This window comes from Bubalus kerabau, chromosome 6 (genome assembly GCF_029407905.1).
Source record: "Bubalus kerabau isolate K-KA32 ecotype Philippines breed swamp buffalo chromosome 6, PCC_UOA_SB_1v2, whole genome shotgun sequence".
Lineage (NCBI taxonomy): Eukaryota > Metazoa > Chordata > Mammalia > Artiodactyla > Bovidae > Bubalus > Bubalus kerabau.
This window is the reverse complement of record NC_073629.1, coordinates 52,343,539-52,369,107: the sequence shown is the minus strand read 5'-3', so window position 1 is coordinate 52,369,107 and position 25,569 is coordinate 52,343,539. Positions and strand designations below refer to the sequence as shown.

The following is a 25,569-nucleotide window of genomic DNA, read 5'->3' as shown; positions in this document are numbered from 1 at the left end:
GTATTTTTGCATCCAATGAACAATTTCATATGTCAAAACACATAAATCACTAAAAATGCTAACGGAATTATACTCCCAAAAGGGAATCTTTTCACACACCAAATGGAATTAAGTATTCATCAAGTTTCCATTAATAAAATAGTATAATCAGAATTAAAAAACAGAAACCCTAAGTTCTGCTAGGCCCTCCACCTGGTCCACTTGGTGTTCTTACCCATCACTGGTGCTTAGTCATCACACCTGTAAACTCCAGACCTTTTCCCAGGGCAATCTGATCACAGGAGAGCTCAAGGACTAGTATCTGTAAAGATTGTTTTCTAAAGATCATTTTTTTTCAGGAACTAATCAACTTAAATGTGTTTTTACAAATGGCCCATCGGCAAATTCAAACAAAAAGCTGACCTTCAGCCTGTACCAGGGAAATGAATTATGAGCTTGGAAGCACAAACAAGCAGGTGCTTCTTCCTTCTTCTGCAAAAAGTACCCAACCCTGAAGTCCCCTTTCTCCCAGAGCCCGGTGTCCAAGAATTAAGGGAAAGTATATGCCTCTGGATCACCATCCTTTTTCTTAAAGTAAAGACAGAGCTGACACTTCAGACTAGATTCTAAGTTATTACTGTGGCAACAATTTAAAATTAAATCTTAAAAATGAACTTTGTCAGGCTAAAGGAATTTACCAGCACTAGCAACAGACTTAACCTTTTTTTTTCTATAATTAATTATCTTAAGCAGGAACTAACAAGATAGCCTAAGGATGTGCTTCTGGAGACCATGTTTCAGACCTTGGGGGATAATCTCAATTTTAAATATGGTCTCCATCCCTTATACCTTTAGTTGTCAGCCTACTAAGTCTTGTTGTTTGACCTAGAAAACTGAAGAATAAAACATGCAGAAGAAGGTCCAAATGAGAGGGGCCCCATGCAGAAAATTTAAGAATGTTGCTTCAAACATTAAATACTGCATGTCTTGGTGGAGAAATAAAAACAATTTCCTCCTAAAAGAAGGCAAGAGGCTCAGAAATCTGTGCTAAATCTTAAAACTTTGCAAACAGAGAAAATAAATCTCAATGTCAGTTAACAAACAAATGTGCTATTTCAAAAGAAATAAAACAAGAAATCTAGAAATAGACAGAGCCCAGGAAATGGACCCAAATCTTTTTTTGTAAGGGACTTCGAAGCTGTGATTTGTTTCAGCTTGACTAAAAACCAAACAAATCAGCAATAGCTTGTGTTTTATGAAACGCTACAAAAAGACAACGCTATCATTCCAAGTGTTACTCTGAAGATGTGGAAGCCTCAAATGCCCTAGATTCACTCTTTTATATTCCAAACTATCCATGTTCCTAAAGGCAATACAAGATTGCTCTTAAGTTAAAGACCCCCAAATCACTATCTAACTTGAATCATGCAAAGTTCAAAACGTAGTTAACATTTTAAGTTTCAAAATTTCAAAAGAAGTTAAAAATATAAGCAAAACGTTCCAGTGGAGAGACTGAAACAGAGATAAAATCATTTATAAAATAACTGTTGAATTAAAAGAAAAAAAAAAGGAGAAAAGCCAGAGTGTCCTCATTAACTAATGAACCTGACAATTATAATTAGTTTTTGTCCAACAGCAATGAGGGAAGAAAAAAATACATTTTCAAAATGGATTATCAAGAACAGGGGTAATTTAAAATGACCACGGATCAAATTCATCCAGGAAAAATATTACAGCAATATTGATACTTACCAGTGATCCTCTAAATGTTAACGGTTCTACCTGTTATGCTTAAAATGTAAAGTCAGAAATTTCCACAAATTTATGATCCTGGGAAGTTGGTCAACAGTTAGGTATTAAAGAGTCTGCAGAGATCACCTTCTTAGTACTCAAAGGACATTTGAGTTCTCTGTGTGCTTAGGCCCAGAGCAGGCCCTCAGAAAAGCAAGAATCACTTGACTTTTACAAGATACAATCAAGTTTGCATGCAAAAAGAAAGATTAATTCCTTTGAGTCTTCAAAAGAATGGGACAATACTTCTCTTTAAGCAAACCAATTTTGTCAATAATGGTGGTTAAAAAAACAAACAAACAGGCTTTCCTAAACCCTAGGAAGCATTAAGGCATCCTGCTATCAGAGGACTGGCTAACTCCAACACCAGTAACCTTAAGCCTATTAGGGACTTGGGAGTTGCTACAAGTTTGCTGAATAAGTAAACTAAAAGACCATGGAAAACTAGACTAAATAAAATGCTACTCTGAAGTGTAACTGTAGTACTGAGATTTAGAAAGAAAGGACTAAGTTTGAAAGTTACTTTAAAATAAAATCCACTTGACCCTAACTTGGTAAATGAAATAAAGTACCTGATACTCAAGAAGCAAGAAAGGAAACTGACCTACAAAATTGCAGAGATGAAAAACTTTTTTTAAAAGTTAGTGTAACTGCTTTTCCAAGCATGTTAATTCCTAAATATTGCTTATATATTTATCTGTAGACACACTGCATCTATACTAAACAAACATGTTATTTCTGAACTATTATCATACTAAAATATAAGCCTCTGAAGAATGTACTGGAATAGAAACTCAATTTAACAATTCCTTATTGTCTTGCACTCAGATGTTAATGAAAAATGATAATGACAGGATTGTGAGAACACCAGCCTTCCTGAGAACAAATTCACTATATCCACTCTTCTACAAAAGACAAATGAGCTTCATTACAAAAGAACTCACAATGCATCTCTCTGAACTCCCAGTTCTCCTAGATAGTTTGAAATATTATTCAAAGTACACAAAATTATTTTACATATGCTTCTTAATGAAAACAAATGGAATAAACTGTGTGTGTATTTAATATCTGTCCATACACCACAGAGTTCTAGACATATATCCAATACATAGGCCCTGTCCTCAAAGTTATTCTTACACTCATCAGTTGAAATTAAACCCAGTTCTCCATAGTCAAGTCAGAAAGCAAGTTGGTTATTTTGCTAGATAAAGCCACATTTTCCATTCCTGAAATGTATGCTGAATACTATTAAAAAAAACTGGTTTAGGTGCCTAACAGACATCAATACATAGTGTGCTATGCTCCCCCTATTGGCTAATACTCAAAATAACAATCAATTCCCCAGGGGTTGCCTTTGAAGTGCTGGGGTTCAAAAGTAAGTTGGTGATTTTTATGTTTAAAAACATGAGCTGGGTCAACAGTTGTTAAGCAAAGGTGCCATGTAATGGTCAGATTCCATCAAAACAGGAAAAATTAAAGTTGACAAATGACAAAGAGAAACCGAAGGGCTGAAAACATGCTGAAGCCTTGAAACACTAAACAATGCAGAATTGAAGCCAAAAGCAGAGAACATCAAGAAACAGAGCAACATCCTTTAACTGACACAATGGCATGAAATCAATTTCATTTTAATAGCCCTTAAGGGGGTAAGAATTATTTCCCTGCCTCCTGTGCCAACCCCAAGCTGTTTCCTAAGGAAGCCAAGTAACCCTGACCAACAATGTCTAGAGAATTAATATGAGAAATGAAGTTTAAATATCTAAATTAATTAATATAAATCAGAGTTCTATTTATAATTACTTGGAGCCAGTTTCAGAGAAGCTGAAATTTGGCACCCCCATGGGTAGATCACCTAAATTAATCACGGATACCTGATTTGTGTTTCAAGAGATGTGTGTTCAACTCAGTGGGAAGTTGAAGGATGGGAAAAGCTGCCCAGACTCACCGCACACAAATCTGACTGCACTTGCTGCTCTCTGCTGAGTGGCTAAGTTTGCTCTGGAGTCAGACAGAACTAACAGTTGTGTAATAGCCTGGGCAAGTAACTAACTTCTAGTGTCTTATCTGCAAATTAGGGCTATTAATAGTGTTTTTTCCAGAGAGTTGGTGTAACGATTAAGTGTCCATAAGGCATTTAGGAGAGTGTCTGGCACAGAGTTTGGGCCCAATAAAGGTTAGCTTTTATTATTTCCGGAAAGAAAGTAGCTAATTTCACACTGGAGTACCTGTTTGCAACCTAAAGTACTATTCCAGGAAAATTAAAAGGTCTTGACACGTGCTTTGCTACTTGTGGGAGACTTATCTCCTCCCAAACCGATCGCTTATTTCTCTTGGAAGGGATGTAGAGTTCAGAAAAAGTCTGGTTCCCCTTCCCAGTCTGTCATTCCTACCATCCCTTACCCTCCACGCTCCCGTCCAGTCTCCACTGGGCTCAGGACAAGCACAGCTAATAGCGGTGCACAGGCACTGTTCTAGTTCTTTACATATTTTAAATCATTCAATCCTCACAGTAACATTGAGGCCAATACTATTATTATTCCCATTTCACAGCTAAGGAAATGGGGTGATTTTCTTCTCTCAGCTCTTTTTTGTAGACACTAAATCCATTAAGTTCTATTCGGTCAAGGTGGGAGCCAGTATTGGTGGCTCAGACGGTAAAGAAACTGCCTGCCAAGCAGGAAATCCAGGTTCCATCCCTGGGTCGGGAAGATCCCCTGGAGAAGGGAATGGCAACCCACTCCAGTATTCTTGCCTGGAGAATCCCATGGACAGAGGAGCCCGGAGAGCTAGCCACAGTCCATTACAGTCCATGGGGTCGCAGAGTCGTTCATGAATGAGCAACTAACACACACACACTGTCAAGGTAATTCAAGTTTGACAAGCTGGTTCCCTACACTAAATGATTCTGGAAAGTGAAGCAAATGCCCTAATAAGAACAAGACTGCAAGAAGATTCTCCTAGCAACAGTCCAAGAGTTTCCAGATTATTCTAACCAAATGAACATGCTAAGGGAAGCCTTCAAAATAAACCGGGAAAGGTGGCTAGCAAGTTAAAGCGGGAGGGAGGATTCTCTGCGGGACTCTGGGCTGCAGCGCTCGGCGCCGCCCGCAGTGCACCCTGAGGGCGCGGCCCGCGGGGAGTGAAGCTCCTGTTGGTGCGCCAGTGCCGGGGCCGCAGCCTCTGCAATGGCAATTGAGTATAAACCCACCACAAATCTTTCCCACCGACGGTGTCACGCGCCTGGTGGGAAGTGGCCAGCGCGCCCGGCGGAGGTCAGAAGAAACCGCGGAAAGGAAGGGGGCAGGCGCGGAGCAGATGTCCTCCCCAGCACACCGCATCGCCCGGAGCGCTGCCCACCGGGGACGGCCGCTCCCCTGTGCACCTCACAGCGTAAACACCAACCGACCAACGCCGCCCCCAAGAAGCCCAGGGGTCCGGGTGGCCGGAGCGATCCCGGCCGGGAAACAGGCGCGGAACCCAGCGCAACGCCAACAGCCCCCGCGCAGCCTGGAGAGCCCTTGGCCGGCACGGGTGCTGGGCTAGCCTGGCGGCCAAGGGCGTCCCGGCGCGGGCTGCAGCGCCGCTAGGCTGAGCCCGCACGTACCTCGGAGGCAGTGTGTCAAACGGAGATCCACCCGCCACAAGTTGCAGGAAAGCAGAGCAGTTTCCCCGCCCAGCGCCCGGCGGCCGCGAGCTCCGGCAGCTGCTGCGCCGCGGCGCAACTACGCCATCCCGACCCGCCGGGGACTTTCTCCTCCTGCAGGGAGCTCAGGGAATCGCGCAGGGAAAGTGGCCGGGCACGAGAGCCGCCGACTTCCCTCCCTCACTCACTAGGAAGAGGAAAGCGCCACTCGGCGTCCCCGAAACCCTCGATTACCCCCATCGGGCCGACCCAGCGCACTCGCTCCCCCTCACACACGCGGGCGGGGATGGGCAGGACGCCACAGCAATCAGCGCGCGGGGGGAAGGGCGCTCCTCCTCCGCGGTCCCCACCGGAGCTCCGGGCCGCCGAGAAACTCCTCCTCCCGCCGTCCGCCTCCCCTCTCTCCTCCCCCTTTTCCTCTCCTGCTGATGGATGAACCCCGAGCGCGGCCGAAGCCTGAGTTTCCCTTCGGACCGAGGAGGGAGGGAGAGGAAAGGAGTACCGGGAACGGCTGGGGTGCTGCGCGCCCAGGTTGGGGCGATTGGCCGTGGGGGAGGGAGTCCCAGTCCTCGGAGAAGAGCCACATTGGGGCAGGGAGCAGGGAGCAGGGGTGGAACGTGGACGGGAGCTGCAGGGATTCCCATGCTCCAACTAGGTGTTTCCAACTTTTCAGAGCTCTCTGGAAGAGTTGGGTTATTTGGTTCCCTCCGTCTTGATATAAAATTTCTAAAACCTCCGGTAAACCTCTTGCCTACACCCTAGCAAAGGCCCCCACGCGCACATTCTGTCCCTGCTTGTTTTTCCCACCTGCAGTTCCGCTTGCTATATATCAAGATGCTTTCTAATGGTGGGTCTTGCCTCCTCCTAACAGCTGAGAGTGCATAACGCAGCCAATACCCCCTGCTCACTAGACAAATTAATACAAAGGAGCTTGGTCAGCATTACTGGCATTATCCCTAGATTGACACGATGTAAGTGAAGGTGTTGACGCCGTGCAACTTCCTGCGTGCAAGTCCGGTTGAATTGACTGCTGCAAGGGTTGATGAACGCTGTCATCAGAATACCACTTTGATACTCCTTCTTTACACCTGGTTTTTCTGTTAAAAGATATTCTTAAACCAAAGGACACTGTTTTACCAAGAGGCTGGTGAGATGACTCTAGGCAGACAGGTTTCAGAGACCAGACGTCCTGTCTTGACTCTGCGCTTTGACTACATGCGGAACTTTGGACTGTGGGCTTAAACTCTCCAAGTCTGTTTTCTCCTCTGTTAAATGAGGAGCTTGGCCTAGGAGACCTCTTCAAATCCTAAAAGGTAATGGTCCTAGGCTTTTAATCGCTAGAGAGTAGAATGGAAAAGTTTCTTATATTATTACTTCTGCAATATTATTATTTGGAAAGTTATTGGGTTTTCCTACTTTGGGAGAAGAGGAAGTGTTTCTCCTCTTTTTTCTCTTGTGCCTATACATAGAGAACTCACTCAATTGGAGATATTTCCACAAAAGCCAAATCATTATTGAATCACCTGGATTACTGCAAAAATCTCTAAAATGAACAATTCATTCCTTACCAATATTTATTGAACACCTATTGTGTGAGAGGCTTGACTGAGGCCTTGGAGAAATATATAGGGCTAATGCCCTGTAGGAGCCAACAGTCTAGGTAGAGTTATAGATTCAAGGACTTAGACTTCTCATAGACTCAAATTACAAAGTATTCATGCCTCAAACTGTCAAGTTTTAGTTTCAAGAGCAGACATGAACACTTAAACTGGGTTTGAATGTTTAATCCTACATTTAAACATATCAATCATGTTAATTAAAGCTTTTTAATTTCTAAATAAAATGATGTAGAAGTAGAGACAGAGAAAAACTAAGTCCTAGATAACAGTCTTGTCTTTAGAGAGTAATGAAGTAACTGTTCACAATAATCAGATTCTCAATAGTGTAACCAATTATGTGTAACTCAAAACTGGACAATTCTGTGCCAGGCAGAGTTCTAAACATTCTATATACATAAACACATTTACTTCTCAAGCCCTGTAAAGCTGTATACAAACTGAGGCCAATGTGCAAACCTACCTTAAGGCCTTAGAATTTCTAAGATAGTACATATAATAAGTGAGAGAGTCAGAATTCAAATCCACATCCATCTAGCTCAGAGCCCAAGTCCTCAACCACCAGGACATTGTTGTTGTCGTTGCTATTCAGTCACTAAGTCATGTCCAACTATTTGTGACCCCATGGACTGCGGTATGCCAGGCTTACCTGTCCTTCACTATCTCTCAGAGTTTGCTCAGATTCATGTCCAGTGAGTTGGTGATGCTACCTAAAGATCTCATCCTCTGTCCCCTCTTCTCCTTTTGCCTTCAATCTTTCCCAGCCTCAGGATCTTTCCCAATGAGTTAGTTGGTTCTTTGCATCAAGTGACCTTCGTGTTGCAACTTCAGCATTAGTCCTTCCAATGAATATTCAGGGTTGATTTCCTTCAGGATTGACTGGTTTGATCTCCTTGGATGTACTGCTACTGCTGCTGCTGCTGCTGCTGCTGCTGCGTTGCTTCGGTCGTATCCGACTCTGTGCAATCCCATAGACGGCAGCCCACCAGGCTCCCCTGTCCCTGGGATTCTCCAGGCAAGAACACTGGAGTGGGTTGCCATTTCCTTCTCCAATGCATGAAAGTGAAAAGTGAAAGTGAAGTTGCTCGGTTGTGTCCAACTCCTAGCTTGGATGTACTGCTGCTGCTGCTGCTGCTGCTGCGTTGCTTCAGTCGTATCCGACTCTGTGCGACCCCAGAGACGGCAGCCCACCAGGCTCCCCTGTCCCTGGGATTCTCCAGGCAAGAACACTGGAGTGGGTTGCCATTTCCTTCTCCAATGCATGAAAATGAAAAGTGAAAGTGAAGTCACTCAGTCGTGTTCGACTCCTAGTGACCCCATGGACTGCAGCCTACCAGGCTCCTCCGTCCATGGGATTTTCCAAGCAAGAGTACTGGAGTGGGGTGCCATTGTATGTACTACCTGTCATCAAAAGCTTTACATTATTGGCAAGATGAAAGGTTTGAGGAGTTTAGTCCGTTGGGATTTTTTTTTCTCAAAACATCTTTAAAATGTAGGGCTATTTAATTAGTTTCTCTAGATGATATGGAAAAATCCAAGAAATTATATCAGTATTTGCAAAACTAACAATGTCTACATAGGTGTTTTCTCTCAATCTTTATGCTAATAATGTGATATTATTTGCAGAAATACAGACACCTGAAGCATAGAGCAAAGGTTTTAAACAAAATTCTGGTTCCCCAGCAAAAGGGTTCTCCAGAAAAGGAGTTCCTCCTCACCTTTGATTGGTCTCTTATAAATTAGGACTTTGTTCAAGTTACAGCATTTATTCCCATAAGATACAAACTTCCTTTGTTTCAAGGTGGTGTCTTGGTCATTTGTTTCAAATTTTTTCAAAAAGAATTGGAAGCAGAGGGGTGAGATAAAGAGGCACACTCTATTACTTGCAAAAAAAAAGGTTTGACAGCAGAGCGTCGAAATTTACGGAGACTGTGTTTCTTGCAAGGAACCACCCTTTCTATAGGTGTGCACCCACTTCTTTACAACAGTGGCATGTCCCCAGATTCTGTTGATTAGCAGACAACTGAACAAATTCAAAATAACCTGCTTGTGTTCCTTACAGAAGTCAACACGTTGAAATGCTAAAAGACTGTATCATTAGAAAATCATTTGGTTGGTTTTCTTTTCTAAGTCCTCCTTTAGTACTTAGCATATGCTTTGCACTTTACAAATCGTAGCTCATTCAATCCTTATGACACTGTGTCATCCTCGTTACAGATTAGAAAATGATGCAGAGAGTGAGGAAACTTGCACCAAGTCACACAACCAGCAAGTGTGACTTGGCTGGTTGACCCAGAGTGTGCTCTAAACCTCCACTTTATGCTGCTACAGGTGAAAATAGAGCCCCATCCACTCAAAGCAGAGTCATATTTTTAAAGCTCAATTCTTTAAAAGTTTCAAAAGACAAAGTTTTTTGAGAAGTATTACCCTCCATCACCACATAAAAATTGATTCCTTTCACCCAGGAAAGAGAGAAGAGACACTAACTTTAAAGTTTGTCTGAAACAGCCAAGATCTTAGAAGCAATTGCACAACTCATCTTAAGAATGTGTGACAGAACATGAACCAACTGTTCCAAAATTGTTGTGACAGGAGATGGGTCTACAAACTACAGTCTGTGCTCCTATTTTCTGCTCGGCTGACCTATTATTACAGCAAGATTTACTACCTTATTTCTAAAATTTGCCCATAAAGATTCCAATTCGTGCCTGTAGGTGTTTTATATATCACCATAACCTAAAAGCCATAATCTAAAGCCACATTGTCTATATCTATATCCAAGATTAGAATATGATTTTCACTGATAAAATTTGCAGCTGGCAAATTTCAAATTAATGAGGAAAAAAGTACTCTCAGATGAGCCTGTTTGCAGAGCAGAGCCCAAAACAGACACCTGATTCAGGCCTGGCGGATTCCTCAGAGAATTTGGAAATAAAAATCCAAAGCAAATTCCCTTCCAGTAAGCCCGAGTTCCTGCAAACTTGTCATTTCCTGTGCCTGAGCGGAGCCTCCAATGGCAGTTTCCACAATGCACCTTCAATTTCCCCCTCAGCGGGTCTTCTGAAAAAGCAGGAAACCTCGCACCATTTCAAAGGAATAGCAAACCCCACTGAGATCCCTGTGGTCTTAGCTCCCTAGGGGATAGGGCCTAGGGCCGAGCCTCTGCTCTCCCTGCCTCAGGTGCAGGGACTCCAGAGGGAAGGCTTCTCCCTGGCCCCCACCTCCATAGGTGCCCTGCAGAGAACTTTTGTTTTGGCCTAGAGAAGAGAAAAAAATCACAAACATCTTATTTTGTGACAGGGGGACCAAAAAAGACCAAGAGCCCCCTGCACATATATTAATATCTGTGAACATTACAAGTCTTATTACTTTCATTTAATGAATATGAGAAATGCTGAAACACCACTTGTAAAAATACCAAAATTTAATATTGCCATTGCTATTGATCCTCTGTTATCATTGTTATTATTACCCTTTACTCACTCTGTGTAAGCCCTTGTTACAAGTTTAGCCTTATAAAATTTATTTCCTAACATATTTTGAAAATGAATAACTCCATGTATTTGTTAAAATTACCTGTTATAACATTTCTTTATGTTACTCTCACAATGTTTTTTGTGTTTGTTTTTTTTTCCATGTAATCTAAGGAGGAGAGTTTCTCAACTGGGTCCTGTAGACATAGTCTTTAGAATTTAGTGATAAGTTGAATAAGAAATTTGCTTTCATTTTGCATTTTTGTTTTAATGATAATCTTAAAAAGCTGTGTTTATCCACTTTTGGGGGAAGGGGGACAGGGATAATTAAAAAACAATAGACTTTCCCATAATAAAAGATTCTTGTTTCCCAGGTCAATGTTTTTTCTCTTTTGAAGTGGGAAATTCTTTTCCAGAGGTGCCAAAGAATTTTTTTAAGGGTCCTTAACGTCTTAACATTTGAAAAATTTGCTACAGAATTTTAAATTAAATTTTCCTTTACCATTTCCCCAGTTTACCCATTTAATTTCTGGAAGATGTTATCCTCTCTCATGAAAAACAAACCAATATTCACTGACATTTGCTAAGCCATATAAAGGGTCAAAAGATATATATAGAAGTGATATGAAATACAATAAAAAGATAACTAAGGAATAGGAAAGTATTATATGTGAAGTATCAAATGTGACTTTTTGTGCTAAAGAACTGAGATGATCCTTAGTCTGGGTTGATCTGAGAATATGAGAAGGGAGCCAAGGATGCAGCAGATGCAGAGGAGGGAAGGAACATTCTGAACAATGGCAAAGGGATGCTAAGGCTGTAAAGCAGGAGCACCTAAGAGACTTGTCCCAAGAAAGAAGCCAAAGTAAGAACAGCCTATTCACCTCCCCTAAAGAAACTAAGAGGACCTCTCATAGTCTGAAAATCCCGTTTCCTTCAGTCTCAATAAGAAATCCAAGCCTTCTTAGTCATTGCTCATCACCTGGATTCTTAACACCACGTGGCTTTGAAAATTTCCTAACTTATTCTATCTTTCTCATTTTCTCAACCTTCCAAACCTTTCCAGTTTGCATCTGGAACTTATGACAAATTACCAGCAAAATCCCTTGTATAGTCACCTCTGGAAAATTCGGTCACCAAAAATGAAAGTTATTTGACTGTCTCCCCTCCCGGGACCTGTTCTTCCATCCCACCTCAGTCACCTGGAAACATGATCTTGTCCAGGTCGTTTCCATCAGAAATAAGTGCTCCACCTCCCAAATCTCAATTCCAAGCATTCTTCTCCAACCATCAGTCTCTATTGTTCCAATTCACTGCCTCATACCTTGATTTCAAACATGATTTGAGCCCATCAGGATCTCTAATCCATCATCCCTACTACTTTTTTTACCATCCGCAACCATGATTGCTCTCACTTTAAATTACGACCACAATCCTCAATGGATTCTTAGCACTGTTCAGCAATCCCACTATATTTTCCTTATCAGCTCACTCTCTTAATCTCCAGGAGGTTTATTTTACTTCTCTTTCTCTTTCCTCAAATCTTCAGTACCTTCTACCCCTAACCTAATGACGTTGTTTCTTATTTCTTTTTTGCTATCAGAGGCCTCTGAAGAAAATATCCCCAGCTTCCCAACACCTCTGCCAGTGTATCTGTGTCTATTCTCTGCTCTGAAGTTCTCTCTTCTTGGCCCTTCTCTCCTGTGTCCTGGATTATTTCTTTAGCTACTCAAAGACTTTTATTTGTAGTAATTCCTTTTTCACTTGCATCCTTAGATTTCTTTCTTTCTCTCTTCCCACCCCCCCATCAAATCATTCCATTCAACTTATAAACATACTATAATTTTTCTCACCTTAGAAAATTTTACTTGACTCCACATATCCATCTCACTTCAATTTCTCTACTCCCTTTATAATAAAACTCCAAAAAAGATATCTACATTTGTTGCCCATGCCTCTTCACCCATCACTTTCTCCTCAACCAAATCTAATCAGACCACAATTGTCAAGGTTACCGTGTGGCCAAACCAGTCGCCAATTCTGTTTTCATCTTATTTAGTCATGCAATAACTTATGACCCAGGAACTTACTCTCTCTTCACTGAGACATTTTCTTTGGCTACAGGAATACAGAGCACTAATAATATTTTTTTCCTTCCTCCTAGCTGAACCTTCTAAGTTATCGATGCTAGCTCTTCTTCCTGCTCCCAGAATTTAAATGTTGACTTGTCCTAGGGCAGTGTCTTTGGTCCCCTTCTCTATTAAGACTCTCAAGGTGCTGTCAAGGATCACTCTCTTTAAATGTATCTACACATTGATAAAGCTCCTCTGGTGACACAGCAGTAAAGAATCTGCCTGCAATGCAGGAGCCACAGGAGACATGAGTTCAATCCCTGAGTCGGGAAGATCCCCTGGAGGAGAGCATAGCAACCCAGTCCAGTGTTCTTGCCTGCAGAATCCCATGGACAGAGGAGCCTGGCAGGCTACAGTCCATAGGGTCACAAAGAGTAGGACACGACTGAAGCAACTTAGCATACATGCGAGCACACACTGACAATCCTCAAAATTCTGTCTCCAGCCTGGACCTCTCCCCTAACTCCAAACTTGTGTATTTAGTTGACATCTCATCATCTTCACTCGATGTGTTCAGTAGGAAAATTGAACGTTACGTGTGAAAAACTGAACTCTTGATTCCCATGAACACATCTTCCATCTCCTCATCTCAGTCAATCAGTTGTTGTTGTTTAGTCACTAAATCATGTCCAACTCTTTGTGACTCCATGGACTATAGCCCACCAGGCTCTTCTGTCCACGGGACTTCTCAGGCAAGAATACTGGAGTGCCATTTCCTTCTCCAGGGGATATTCTTGACCCAGGGATTGAAACTGCATCTCCTGCATTGGCAGGTGGATTTTTTACCATCAAGCCATCACAGAAACCCAAGATCCCACACACTGCACAACAACTAAAGCCCACGCACCTCAACCCAGATCCCAAGTTCAGCAGCTAAGACCCAACACAGCCAAACGAATAAATGTGTTTTTTAAAAAAATTGACTCCCAATACTATCTAACCTATACAGTTTTTTCTCTTATACAAGTATGATAGCTCTAGTCTTCTTGCATTTGTAATCTTGCTTCCCACCCACTAATATACACACATGTGCACACACATACTTATTCAGTACTTTCCATGTACAATTCATGTTAGTGAATAAAACCCAGCCCCTCTTTAGAGCAGGCTGTCTGAGTTCACATTAGACTACAAAAACCACAAGGGCAGGGATCATGGCTGTTTTAACCAACATTGTGTTCCCAGCTCCTAGCAGAGCACAGTGCTCCTTGCCTCTAACAAGTATCCAATAAACATTGAATTAATGGACGGCTTCCAGATAGATACCCACAGCTAGAGACCAAGAACAGTGAAGTTTTATAACAACCATTGAGACAGATGCCACTCTAGAGACTCAACAAGATACTGACCAAGAGCTTTGGGTTGGGTTAAGCAAGCCAGGACTCAGGGAGCAGCAGAATACATCTGACTTGGAAGAACCAGCACCAATTTGCCCAGGCAGGAAGCAAGTATGTGGTATAAGTAGCATGAATGAAGCTTCACCCGGAAGCCACAGGTTTAGCATGAGGAAGGGGCTTCCTGATCTCGGTCAGACCTGTTAGCAAGGTGTAGGTAAACCAGGTGACCCGACTGAAGCAAATAAGGCTGCTGAATCCAGCTAGCTGAAAGGAGAGAAAGAGCCAGGAGCCACTAAAAGTAGAAATAATATGCAATACCTTTGCATGTCACTCGTATTTTATACTATGTTGATAGAGACTTTTAAAAAATCATATCCACACTACTATTATCATTGCTGGAAAATGCTGGCCCTCTTGAAATGCTGAAGGCATGGATACTAAAGGATAATGAAGCAGATCTTTGGTCTTTGGCTGCTCCTGAAGTGAGAGAGAAAGGAAGGAAGCACTCATTAACTTAAACAGTCTCCTCCCTTCCCACTCACTTTTCCCTTTGAGAAAGGACAACACACTTCCTTCTTTGCCTCTGGTCTCTGACACTACACAGTCCCACTAGGATCCCCTTCAGCTTTCTCTGTAGAAACAATTTCAACCCTGTTTTAAAAATCAAGTAAACCAGTTGTTCAGGCCCTGTTTGAAAATCAAAAGCTTCACAGGTTTTGTGCATTCTACATGACCTTTGTTCCTCACTCTTGTTTCTTCTCTTTTGACCACATTTTCTCCTACTTTTCCTTAAACGTAATTTTACTAAATTTAAATGCCAAGCATGAGTGGAACGGAGGTTCAAGAGGGAGGGGACACATTTTGTATACACACAGTTAATTCACTTCATTGTACAGCAGAAATTAACACATTGTAAAGCAATTATACTCCTATCAAATAAATAAATGCATGTATATTTTGTGCACATTTGTAAAAATAAACATACAAATTAATAAATTTTATAGATTTTTTTCCTTCATATAAATTGTTTTCCAGTCTTTTGTTGTGGCTTTAGAATTTCAGTGGGTATTCTTTCAACTTTTCTCAAGGCCTGAAATTTTTCAAAATACGAAATTAAGAGGGAAGAAACCTTTACTGGGAATGCTGAGTTATAACTTTGCATTTGACCTAAGATGTCAGTCTCAGATTTCATTCTCTTGGATAGAAACCCCTTTCAGCCTTTTTTTTTTTTTTCCAGAGAGATAAGTGGTATGCACCTTAAAAAAAGGGGTGGGGGGACCCGCACTGAGACTCCCAAACTGGTTCTTCAAACATTTGACTTTTCTTAAATAGCTCTTCAGTTCACCCTAGCTGGAATTTTGAGTATCGCTGAGTGCACTTGTGTCCTTGCCCACTTAGTTTTCTCTTTCCTGTGTTTTTTACTAACTGGTATTTCAACTTATGAGATTCCCTTTCAGAGGAGAATATAATGGTCATTTTAATAGAATTCTACAACCCTACTGCTTTAAAGATATTGCACTATCCAACTGTAGCCTGCTAAGATATAATGTGACATTTGGGTATTTATGTGATGGACATGCAGCATCAGTATTGAGTACGGGGGATATACAACTTGGCTTGGAGAAGAGGTGTATTCATTGGAAAGGCTGATATGCCTGAAAAGCATGTTTTTAAAGCCTTTGTTATCTTTAGGAAAACCTCACATAGAAACACCAGAGAAGCATCATGTCCCCAAGGGCTTTGACATGGCATAGTTCTGGTTACAGCATATTTTCCTTGTATATGTTGGTTCAACAACTCAGAGCAGCCTCATAATTATGTGATTGTGACAAGATTAATTGATGGACAATCCAAAAGTCCTGAAGGTCAACAGAGGGACCCTCTACCCAACCCTATTTTACTCTTCAGTTATTTTTAGGCTGATAAAAATGTGCTAGGCTGCTATGCAGAGGATTACACACGTTTTGTTGCAAGACTCGTTTGTAATCATTGTGTGGGCTGAAATGTGCCAACTTACCAAAAACTAAGCACAGAGTAGAAGATAAAATAAAAAAGAATACATCTTGTTTATAAGAAATTTTCAAAATACAGAAAAATACAAACAATTTTAAAAACACCCATGTGTCAACACACAGAATTGATCATTTGTTAGCATTTTGACAAATTCTTTATCTCTATATACAAGAAATAAAATATTACATATAAAATCCAAGTCCCCTTAACCCTCCCACCTCAACTCCAGTCCAAACCAATTACCCTGCCAGTGTCTTCAGAGGAAACCACTTTTATGAATTTAGTGTGTATCCTTCCAGTGTATACCCTTCTAGTGCACTTTGTTATACTATTGCATATACATATATGTGTATGTGTATTTGTATAGTCATATGCATCTATGCAGGCTTCCTGGTGGCTCAGTGGTAAAGAATCTGCCTGCAATGCAGGAGACAATGCAAGAAATTTGAATTTAATCCCTGGGTCCAGAAGATCCCTTGGAGGACAGCGTGGCAACCCACTCCAGTACTCTTGTCTGAGAAATCTCACGGACAGAGGAACCTGGAAGGCTACAGTCCATAGGGTTGCAAAGAGTCAAATACAACTGAAGTAACTTAGCATGCACACTTGCATTCACATATACATACATATAGATAGAAAGCAATTCCTCATAATAAGAGGGAACATATTTGTCCACTTTAAAATGTTACATGCTGCTACTGCTGCTAAGTCGCTTCAGTCGTGTCCAACTCTGTGCTACCCCATAGACGGCAAAGCATATAATCTACAACTGGCCTTTTTTATTCAACATCGTGATTTTTAAATCTATCTTTGTGGTATTTCGTCTAGTTGATGGATAATAGAATAGTCTATCTAATGGAATATCCATAGATAGTATAATAGTAGTCCACAGAATTACTATACCATTTTAAATTTAAGTTTCAAGTTTCCTTGAAGATGGTTATTGGAACTGTTTCTACTTTCCATTGTTACAAGATTTCAACAAACAAGGATTGTTGTATCTGCCTCCCACTCCACACATGTGACAACTTCTCTAGTCTATGATGCATAACTAGAAGTGTAATTATTAGGTTGAAGGGTATAAACAATTAAAATTTTATATAAGTATTACATTGTATACTCCACAGGGAATATATTAATTTAGATTCCCACTGATGGAATGAGCCATGCTGCTTGTCCAAAATTTTGCCAATAGTTAATACTATTAAACTTTCCAATTTCTTTTAATCTGAAAAGTGATTTGTTTTGCTCTGACTCCTAGTAAAATTGAACATGGGTTCATATGTTTAACTACTAGTTTTCCTCCACTGAGATACATGTTCATTTTCTAGACAAGGCAAATCTGAAAAGAATTTGAAAACTAGTTTCTCAAAAAGATATCATACTAAAATTTTGATATATAGGTAGTTATTGTTTAAACTGGCATCTAATATATTTGTCTTCATTTTATTACATCATGGGGAATGAGGTGATTTAATTTTTCTTAATACAAATAAAAATATGCTTCTTAGATATGGTAGCAAAACAAATATCTTCAGTGCTCCACCCAATGTTTGGCAAATAGTAGGTGCTCAATAAATATCTGCTAAATTGAAAAATAAAAGGAGTAGGGCAGGAGTTAATTTTAGAAGGAGTATTTCAGAACGAGTGCTCTAAAGATAAAACTACACACTTAAAAAATAATAAAAAATACACAGTTTATACTTCTTTCTACTAATCACGCTATCTCTTGTAATGACTTGGATTCATGGGTCCACTTTTAAGGTTCAAAATCAAATGCTTCTAATGCTAATGTCTTAACCAAGGTGACTTACCATGGACTTATCATCAAAGGTCTACACACAAGGCTTCCCTGCCCACCCTCTGATGATGTGTCCTGGCTTTGACTACAGATAAAACAAAGAACGTTGAATGTAGTTGTAGCAACTCTGAATTTTCAGCTGAAAAAGTAACACAGGTAAGGACTCTGATAATATCAAGAAACTGCTTTGACTCTCTTCTTGCTCACTTGACTTGGATTTTATATGCAGATACTGGTAGTGGTTGTTTAAGATTTTGCAATATCCTCCCTCTAGAGATTAGTCCATTCATATTAAACTCAGTTTTAACTAATCTGTTGACTGTTAAATGGGCCACTTCTGAGCTATCATCATTTCAGTAAGAGTCACATTTAAAACCTCTGTAATGAGAATTCAATATAAGCCAACTATAACTTCCTAATGCAGTAGCTAGCTTTTTCTTATAAAACAAAAAATTACCCATTGAATAAACTACACACTTTGACCATTTTCACTTTGCAATATGTAGTCTTCTTGCTCACTCTTTTCTGTTGACACCCTTGCAAGACTGTCCAATGTTAATGCTCTGTTTGGAAAACAGCCAGTTAAAGAAAAGTTGAGTCATCATATAGCTTTCAGTTCAGTTCAGCTGCTCATTCGTGTCTGACTCTTTGCAACCCCATGAACTTTAGCATGCCAGGCCTCCCTGTCCATCACCAATTCCCGGAGTCCACCCAAACCCAAGTCCATTGAGTCGGTGATGCCATCCAACCATCTCATCCTCTGTCATCCCCTTCTCCTCCTGCCCCCAATCCCTCCCAGCATCAGGGTCTTTTCCAATGAGTCAGCTCTTGGCATCAGATGGCCAAAGTATTGGAGTTTCAGTTTCAACATCAGTCCTTCCAATGAACACCCAGGACTGATTTCCTGTAGGATGGACTGGTTGGATCTCCTTGCAGTCCAAGGGACTCTCAAGAGTTTTCTCCAACACCACAGGTCAAAAGCATCCATTTTTCTGTGCTCAGCTTTCTTTATAGTCCAACTCTCACATCCATACATGACTACTGGAAAAACCATAGCCTTGACTAGACGGACCTTTGTTGGCAAAGTAATGTCTCTGCTTTTTAATATGCTGTCTAGGTTGGTCATAACTTTCCTTCCAAAGAGCAAGCGTCTTTTAATTTCATGGCTGCAATCACCATCTACAGTGATTTTGGAGCCACTGTTTCCACTCTTTCCCCATCTATTTGCCATGAAGTGATAGGACCGGATGCCATGATCTTAGTTTTCTGAATGTTGAGCTTTAAGCCAACTTTTTCACTCTCCTTTTTCACTTTCATCAAGAGGCTCTTTAGTTCTTCTTCACTTTCTGCCATAAGGGTGGTGTCATCTGCATATCTGAGGTTATTGGTAATTCTCCCAGCAGTCTTGATTCCAGCTTGTGCTTCCTCCAGCCCAGCATTTCTCATGATGTACTCTGCATAGAAGTTAAATATGCAGGGTGACAATATACAGCCTTGACGTACTCCTTTTCCTATTTGGAACCAGTCTGTTGCTCCATGTCCAGTTCTGACTATTGCTTCCTGACCTGCATACAGGTTTCTCAAGAAGCAGGTCAGGTGGTCTGGTGTTCCCATCTCTTTCAGAATTTTCCACAGTTTCTTGTGATCCACACAGTCAAAGGCTTTGGCATAGTCAATAAAGCAGAAGTAGATGTTTCTCTGGAACTCTCTTGCTTTTTCAGTGATTCAGCGAATGTTGGCAATTTGATCTCTGGTTCCTCTGCCTTTTCTAAAACCAGCTTGAACATCAGGAAGTTCATGGTTCACATATTGCTGAAGCCTGGCTTGGAGAATTTTGAGCATTACTTTACTAGCATGTGAGATGAGTGCAATTGTGCAGTAGTTTGAGCATTCTTTGGCATTGCCTTTCTTTGGGATTGGAATGAAAACTGCCCTTTTCCAGTCCTGTGGCCACTGCTGAGTTTTCCAAATTTGCTGGCATATTGAGTGCAGCACTTTCACAGCATCATCTTTCAGGATTTGAAAGAGCTCAACTGGAATGCCATCACCTCCATTAGCTTTGTTCATAGTGATGCTTTCTAAGGCCCACTTGACTTCACATTCCAGGATGTCTGGCTCTAGGTGAGTGATCACACCATTGTGATTATCTTGGTCATGAAGATCTTTTTTGTACAGTTCTTCTGTGTATTCTTGCCACGTCTTCTTAATATCTTCTGGTTCTGTTAGGTCCATACCATTTTGGTCCTTTATTGAGCCCATCTTTGCATGAAATGTTCCATTGATATCTCTAATTTTCTTGAAGAGATCTCTAGTCTTTCCCGTTCTGTTGTTTTCCTCTATTTCTTTGCATTGATCATTGAAGAAGGCTTTCTTATCTCTCCTTGCTGTTCTTTGGAACTCTGCATTCAGATGAGTATATCTTTCCTTTTCTTCTTTGCTTTTCACTTCCGTTCTTTTCACAGCTATTTGTAAGGCCTTCTCAGACTGCCATTTTGCTTTTTTGCATTTCTTTCTCTTGGGGATGGTCTTGATCTCTGTCTCCTGTACGATGTCACGAACCTCCGTGCATAGTTCATCAGGCACTCTGTCTATCAGATCTAGTCCTTTAAATCTATTTCTCACTTCCACTGTATAGTCATAAGGGATTTAGTTTAGGTCATACCTGAATGGTCTAGTGGTTTTCTCCACTTTCTTCAATTATAGCTTTACCGTATCTCAAAACAACAAATACTAAAACTGCAGCTGCTCTGCTCTCTGGGTGTTTCCCCACTGGTGCTTATGGTGAAGGAGATGGGCTTCACAGCAAACTCAGGAATAATGAAAGAAAGTTACTATCTTAAAGGAAAGCAGATGACAAAAATATCATGACTTGTATGATGCAGGGGAGTATTCTCACAATGGTGTGCTGAGGACTGCTCCCTTGGTCATATGGGATTAGATCATAATATATTAGCATGGAATATTTAAAGTAATTAGCCTCCAATTAAAATAAATAAATTTAAATTTAAAAATATGTTAACATGGATATTAATCAATACATTAACATTAATGTCAACCTATTTAATAATAAATATTAACTCCTAATATTTAATATTGGTGTAGTAACATTTGGCAACCCACTCCAGTATCTTGCCTGGAGAATCCCATGGACGGAGGAGCCTGGTGGGCTACAGTCCACGGGGTCGCAAAGAGTCGGACACAACTGAGCAAGCAACTTGACTTAACTTAGTAACATTAATATTAATGTTAACATAGTAAAGCCTTTGAGAAGTTCTGGATAAAGCAGAATCACATTTTTAACTCTTTAACCCTACGTTTTCCAAACTTTGTGACCCCAGAACCCTTTTTTAAAATGTGATACCCATAGAACTAATGTTCTACAGAACACAGTTTGGCAAACTCTGATACACAATAAAAAACACGATTCATTATTTGAATAATACATTTCATCAGTGTTTTTCATCAACAAATATTTCCTTTATTGATGACTGGCAACTACTAACATGAGGTTCTGGAATGCTTCCCCAGCTTACATGCTTCAGAGAAAGCGTTCTGGGCCAAAACTCAAATCCTTTTCTCTCCCTACATCTCCCTTTCCCCTCTACAAATGGCCTTGGATTTAGTCCTTATACACTGATAAGAAACTGTCTGAGCTGGGACCCCACACCTATCCGTTGTTGTTTAGTCGCTCAGCGTGTCCAGCCCTTTGGGACCCCATAACTGTAGTGCACCAGGCTCCTCTGCCCATGGGATTCCCCAGGCAAGAATACTGGAGTGCATTGCCATTTCCTCCTCCAGGGGATCTTCTGTCCCTCGTAATCTGACACAAATATCTGAGCTGCTTCTCCTGGGCCCCCATGTGAACATGCATTCCCATCAGGCCTGAAAAGATAATAAAGGAGCATTCTGAATCACCTCCTACATTAAACTGCATTCATATACAGTGTGTGTGTGTGTGTGGTAAAAAATACTTCACATAAAATTTGCCGTCTTAACCACGTTTAAGTTTACAGTTCAGTAGTGTAAAGTACATTCGCTTTGTTGTGCAACAGCTCTCCAGACCTTTTTTCATCTTGCAAAACTGAAATTCTCTACCCACTGAATAACATCTCCCCACTTCTCCCTCCCCCCAGCCTCTGACATTCACCATCTTACTTTCTGTTTCAGTGAATTTGACTACTCTATATTCTTCACAAAAATGAAATTATACAGTATTTGTCTTTTCATGACTGGCTTATTTCACTTAGAATAATGTCCTCAGGTCCATATATGTTGTAGTATGTGACACGATTTCATTCTGTTTTAAGACTAATATTCCATTGTGTGGACTATAGTTTTTTAATTCATTCATTCACTGATGTACATTTGAGTTGTTTCCACCATTTGGCTGCAATGAACATGAGTGTGCAACTATTTCTCTGAAATTCTGCTGTCAATTCTTTTGAATGTATATCCAGAAGTGGAATTGCTGGACTATACAGTAATTCTACTTTTTATTTTTTGAAAAAACCTCTATACTGTTTTCCATAAGAGCTGTACCATTTTACATTTCCACCAACTGTACACAAAAGTTCCAATTTTCTCCACATGATCACAACACTTATTTTCTGGCTTTTTTTTTTTTTTTTGATAGTCATATATAGTTTTATTAGGTGTATTTTTATTGGTCCTAATTCTGAGAAAAATATTTAATAGCTCTTCATTAATCTAAATATTTAATCACCTGGAACACATACAAGGGGTCTCTAAAGAGAAGTAAGTCATTTCTCCAGCATGAAAGAAAAGCACAGTGAGAACCAGTATCTACAAATATGTAATCAAGGGACTCTACACCCAAAAATCAGGATGATTTTCCAATGGCTTGATCTTTCATATGTTTAAGATGATGAGGATTTAAATGTTTTCACTTAGCTATTTGTTTAAACAATAGCATTGTATATTTTAACACCACAAACACTATTGTATTCTGCATTGTAATGTGTTTGTGCTAAGTCACTTTAGTTGTGTCCGACTCTTTGCCACCCTATGGACTATAGCCTGCCAGGCTCCTCTGTCCATGGGATTCTCCAGGCAAGAATACTGGAATGGATTGTCATTTCCTCCTCCAGGGGATCTTCCCAGCCCAGGAATTAAACCTGGGTCTTCTGCATTGAAAGCAGATTCTTTACTGATTGAGCCATGTAATGTGTTTAAAGATATTAAATTTTAAACTGACTTTTTAAACTGTTCATGAGACTTTATGGAAATAAACATATCAAAATGAATGGTGTGTGTTCCCTAATGTTCCAGGTATTTCTAGGAAGTTTTCCTGTCAATATTAATTTGATCCTTCCAGCATCTTTATGGGCTAAATATCATAATTGGAAAACTGAGATACAACAATCTGAGCAAAGATATATATTTAATAAGTGGTCAAAGCTAGGTGTTCTCTCTCCAAATCCCTACTTCTTCTCATTCCCCCATTAGAAAACATAATTTTGTTTGAATTAGTTCAATTTTGGAATTTCTTTTTACATAATTTTGGGGTCTCTAAATACACAAAACACATCTTTTCTTTAAGTAAGGGCTCAATTAATTACATTTTGGACTGGATGTCTGTGTGGAAGTTAAAACAAACATGTGGTGTCAATACAGCTCCCAGGTAGGGAGAGTCAACATGAAAACAAGGCACTGTCACACATCCACACACGGGACTTGGATCAGGCAAGAAGACTGTGACCAGGGCCGGGGCCAGGCTCTCCACTCCCTCCTTCCTGCCTCCTATGCCTCGGATCCCATCAGACTGGCAGAGAGGCCCTCCAAGTCTTTCAAAACCACCAAAGGTTTGTGCTTTCTGGGAAGAAGCAGCAACCCCACATTCTGATAGCAATCTACTGGATTAGTTGCCTGACTTTTTTTTTTTTTAATGCCACTCTGGGCCTCTTTCTCTCATAACAGGAAGAATTTAAAATTCAGATATTGAATTGTTGAGAGTAAATTATGATTTATCCATAGAGTTTTGCAATAAGCTTGCCATGTGAATTAGTAATTCTTATACCTGGCTCAAGGTAGACTATACATATGTTTTATACATGTCAGTTATGTCCAACTGTGACCCTTGGACTGTAGCCCATCAGGCTCTTTGGCCCATCCATGGGATTTTTCAGGCAAGAATACTGGAGTGGGTTGCCAATTCCTCCTCAAAGGGATCTCCCCAACTCAGGGATCAAAGCTGCGTCTCCTGTGTCTCCTGCATTGTATAGGTGGATTCTTGACCTGCTGAGCCATCAGGGAAGCCCATGTATTTATATATATATGTGTGTGTGTGTGTGTGTGTGTGTGTGTGTATTCATAAGAACTTATATCTACTATATATTATGTATTATATCTATATAGATATGTCTACCATTAGCCATGTCTATCTCCAAAATGTGTTGAAAAAATCAACAACGAACTTATGAACTTTGGAAACTTAAAGAGAAAACAGTGGTTAAAAGCACAGTCTTTGAAGTTAGACAAACCTGGGCTTGAGCACATTTTTTAACTTCTATAAGATTGCTTATCTGTAAAAGGAGAACAATAACACCTACCTTTTAGACTTTCTGTGAGAATTAAACAAAAAATAATGACAGGTTTTGCACACTTCTTGGCACATAAAATGTCCCAATATGTTGTAGCTATTATTAGCACCAAGTTTTGGATCATTTCTCATGGCATTAATTCTTGTAGAATAATCCTATTAATGTTGAAAATGTAGGTGATTAAGTTGAATCTATAATGGCACTCTGACATACCCTGAAATTACATCTTTGAATAATCCTTGGGATCAGTTAGTTTATTTAACACTTGTCTCTAGGGTACAAGAAAATGTTAGTTATTTGAGCTTTCTAAATTTAGGATCCCAAACCAACAAACACTTACTACTTATCCAAAAGAGATTTTGATAGGATTTTCTATTAGAACTGCTGGCAAGTTACTTTTGCTTGTACCAAGTTGATCATTCCCACCTTTAGATGGATAACAACATCCAAAGCTCTTTTGGTTGAAAATAATAGAAATATAACTCAAAGTAGCTTAAGCCAAAGGGAATGTACTGGCTCCAGTAACTGGACACTTTAAGGGTTGATCTAGCTTCAAATGGTGCTAAATGCTACCAGAGCTCTAGTTCTCTCTGTGTGCTGGCAAGCATTCTGCAGAGATCTTCTTCCATGAAGCCTGGGGTTAAGACCATAAGCTTCAGGCATATGTGATTCTTTCAGCTTGAGAACCCAGAGAAAAAGAACTCCTCTCTCTCCTAGCAGCTATAAATCTTATAGAAATAAATCTTGGAGAAGATTCTTCTTGTTTAAGAGCAGGTGGGACACGGTAGTCTTTTCACTAGGACCACATGGCCTAGGGAGAGGTGATTTCCAAAAGAAAATCAAGACCTGATTCCTGACAAATGAAGGTGGTAGAATGAGTAGGTAAAAACAATAGATGCCCACAGCAGAGAGTTTGAGTTGGATTGTCTGAGAAAGACTGCAGCATGGCCATCATGGCAATTATTCAAATATACGCTATTTCATGGAACCACTTAAAAATGTTTCAAAGGGGTATTGGGGTGGGGCATTCTTGATTCATGCTTATTCTTTGTGCTAAGCTCCACATGTGGTAAACATCTGCAAAAAAAAAAAAAAAAAGGATAGTTATCCGCACATGTTCTCCATTCTAAGGGGTATAGTATGTGTAATTACATGAAACAAGGGGGGAATTTACCTTTCCGTATTGAAAAAGTAAATAAGACCATTAACAAATAATAATCATGT

The 25,569-nt window shown here is 40.3% G+C and overlaps 1 protein-coding gene and 1 long non-coding RNA gene across 5 annotated transcripts in view; both read right to left on the bottom strand.

Annotated features, from left to right (window-relative positions):
* Window positions 1–5,609, bottom strand: part of TGFBR3 (transforming growth factor beta receptor 3) — a 207,967-nt gene extending 202,358 nt beyond the window's left edge. For 2 of the 4 annotated variants that reach the window (XM_055585178.1, XM_055585177.1), the window contains exon 1: window positions 5,375–5,609. The gene's annotated coding sequence lies outside the window, so the exon portion shown is untranslated. Of the gene's footprint in view, window positions 1–1,731; window positions 2,519–5,374 lie in introns of those variants that run through there. The other 2 variants (XM_055585179.1, XM_055585181.1) reach the window with 1 other exon arrangement.
* Window positions 5,610–23,774: 18,165 nt separating this feature from the next.
* The window catches only part of LOC129655139 (uncharacterized), a 41,191-nt gene continuing 39,396 nt past the window's right edge, over window positions 23,775–25,569 (bottom strand). Inside the window, exon 3 of the long non-coding RNA XR_008715781.1 lies at window positions 23,775–25,422. This is a non-coding gene — a long non-coding RNA (uncharacterized LOC129655139). The remainder of the gene's footprint in view (window positions 25,423–25,569) is intronic.